Source organism: Pinus tabuliformis, chromosome 1_2, assembly GCF_031772625.1.
Source record: "Pinus tabuliformis cultivar Carrire ecotype Pingquan chromosome 1_2, CPIR1, whole genome shotgun sequence".
NCBI lineage: Eukaryota > Viridiplantae > Streptophyta > Pinopsida > Pinales > Pinaceae > Pinus > Pinus tabuliformis.
In genome coordinates, this window is record NC_142298.1 from 1,053,388,916 (window position 1) to 1,053,392,039 (window position 3,124).

Genomic DNA, 3,124 nt, shown 5'->3' on the forward strand with positions numbered 1-3,124 from the left:
AAACCGAACAAATAAAATGTTTAAGCTCAGTGGGAACTCAAAATGGAAAAAAAATTGTGTGCGACAATGATAATAATCAGAGTTATAGCTGTGAGTGCAACACTGAAAATAATAAAAAGTGAACAATGAATGGAAAACCCTTCTATTTATAACAAAATATTGAGTTATCCTTGAATAATGAGCAATAATAAAATATTATTAACCCTATTCTTGGAATAACCACTTAGAATATTTTAGTATGTTTGGTTAGGAGGGAAAAAGTATTTAAACTTTTATTTAGAAATAATAAATAAATAAATGATTTATTTATCATCTCAAGAAATTAGTTAAGGAATAATAAAAAAATAATGATTTATTTAATTATTCCTCATGGATTTAGTCAAACTTGACAAAGAATAATAATTAATTAGTGATTAATTAATTATTCTTAGAAAAAATAAGATAATTAGTGATTTATCTGTTTACTTTTCATAATTGGGTCAAATATGACAAGGAATATTAATTAAACAATGGTTTAATTAATTATTCCTAGAAGATAATTAAATAAATAGTGATTTATTTAATTATTCTTCATGGGTTTACCTATAAATTACTTAACAAATGTGGTTTATTAAGTAATTTCTCACAGTGATAGCAATTTTACTATGGTAAAATTGGCTTTGCATGGTGTACTTCGATCCATCTAGTAAATTAGGCTAGATGATCATTTTTTTGGTGATAACAGATTCCCCCCAATGTAAGAGTGTTAGGATCAAAACATATGACTGAAGTACATTGTAAAGAAATAATCACTAGACAACAAAGTGGGGAGAGAGAGAGAGAGAGAGAGAGAGAGAGAGAGAGACCAATAGAGCTAAAGTGAAAGAGGATAGGGATAGAGGGGGCGAGACAATGAAAGTCTCCTTTCATGTTGTGGTACTAGATCTCAGTGAGGCGAGGGAGGCATACATATACCTACCGAGATAACTTAGTAAAAAAATATTGATGCACCCATAAACATAAAATTGAGCAATGAAGTACATGCTGAATGGTACATGACACACTATCATAATTGAGCCAGAAAATAATACAATGTGTCCCATATACATAATGCACCTAGAAAAAAATGAGCCATGACTAAATATAATAATATGTGAGTACATGAGATATAATGCCCCTTCCCTCAAAAAATTGGTGGGAGGGAGGTTAGAACAACCGAAGAAGCCCTGCTGAACAGGGAAGGGCTATGCAAAACTGAATGGATCATCTGAAGGAGACATGCATGCTATGAACACTGTGATCAGTAGGAACCGAACCCATCAAATCTCAGAACTGCATCTGAGGCTGTAAAATAATATGAAGGCATCTGAGCATGTTGGGGGCTACCTGAAGGGCCACCTCCTCATGAGGTCTGAATCATCTCACACACACCCGAGAATCACTGGTACAATCTGCTGCATCACTGGACCATCAAGTGTATGAATCACGAACATGAAACAACCAAGTCAAAGGGAAATGATGAGTCCCTTTGCTTGATTCGAGGCACTGGAGAAGAATGAAAGCTTGAACCAAGATACACCAACCTCTAGGCCATTCTTCTGGAATAAATTAGCTGATGTCAATAGAATAGGGCCCACGATAGGTGAGACAATGAGGATCCTCAACTAAGGCACGAGGGAAAATAACAATGTGACTGATGGACTGCCACCAGGGACTATGCAGAAAATGGGAATGAGGGACAAACAAATGAATTCCATTGTTAGAGCATAAAGTACATGGTTGACCTGACAATGACTATCTTGACTCCGGAGGGGATGGGCGACAGTATGACTAGAGGCCAAAATGGGCAATACAGGATGAATGATATGAAAAGATGGATGGAATACTATGACATGATATAATGGAATGTGAAACAAACTCCATGGATGCAAAGGTGACTCATCACAGATGCTCTGAACAAGGGTGACTGATGATGCTACCACACATAATAGGCCCAGTGGGGACCATGAAAACATGAGCGACTGATGGTTACTCATGATGAAAATCGACACGTGGAGCAACCAGTATTAAGGGAAGGTGATCCCTAAGGTACAAGTGTTGCATATGAAGAAATTCAATTTTAAGAGGTGACGAAGTGACCCTTCTTGGAAAAATGGCTTCCGGGTGAAGTGTCAAATCATCAAAAACAAAGAGAGACCCATTAGAGTAATCGGTGAGATATTTCCAATGGTGTTGAGAGTTTGTCAAACAAAGCTATGCTCTGCTCACAATGTGCGATAGAAAAACTATGGGATTTCCTAGAAAAGGGCTTTTTCCCTCCAATTTAATTCATTTTCTAAGTGAGCTATGGTGAATTTGGAGTGGAGGAGGAGGCCCTAAATCTTGTGGAGATCATAGCAGACAAACTGACCATCAGAATCAAGATTTGTGACTTTTAGGAAAGTGGCCTTACTTGTCTAAAGATGGCCTTAATGCTTCATGGAATGATGGTTCCTGGTGAAGAATTAAGGGAAGAGGAAAACGAGAATGAACTACTAGAGGAGGTCTATAACCATTCTCACCCAATAAGTAAAACATGGGGACTATGTGGACATAGAGTAGAATATTTGAAGATATGGTATCAAACGTCTATGATATGTGATGTGCATATGGCTCACTGGAGAGGTCGGTAGGACAAACTATCCAAGGAATGGGAGGATAATCGACCATACCTAGATCCAGTGGGATCTTAGCCGAGACTTATGTTAATCAATTAAGAAGATGGTGAGGGGAAAATCATCATGTCCCCAAGCATGGGATACTACCCGTAAACATAGGTGATGGAGGGGACTGATCTAGTATGCAAAGGTGGGAATGATGCCCCCTAGCACCATTGTAACCTGAGTGCTCTAAAAAGGGATTCAAGCATCTTGACCCAACTTGGCACAAGATCCTCCAAAGGACAATAAGGAGATGTAGGGGCCTATGTGCCCCCGGTATGCTATGGCATACTGGATATATTTAGAGTGGTGGACTCCAAACAATTATATGTTTTATGTGATACATGATATGATTATGCATTTTTATATGACGATGATGGTTCACCATGTGTTGTGTTTTATGGTTTCCTTATGTGGTATACAAGTGATAAATTCCAATCTAGAAT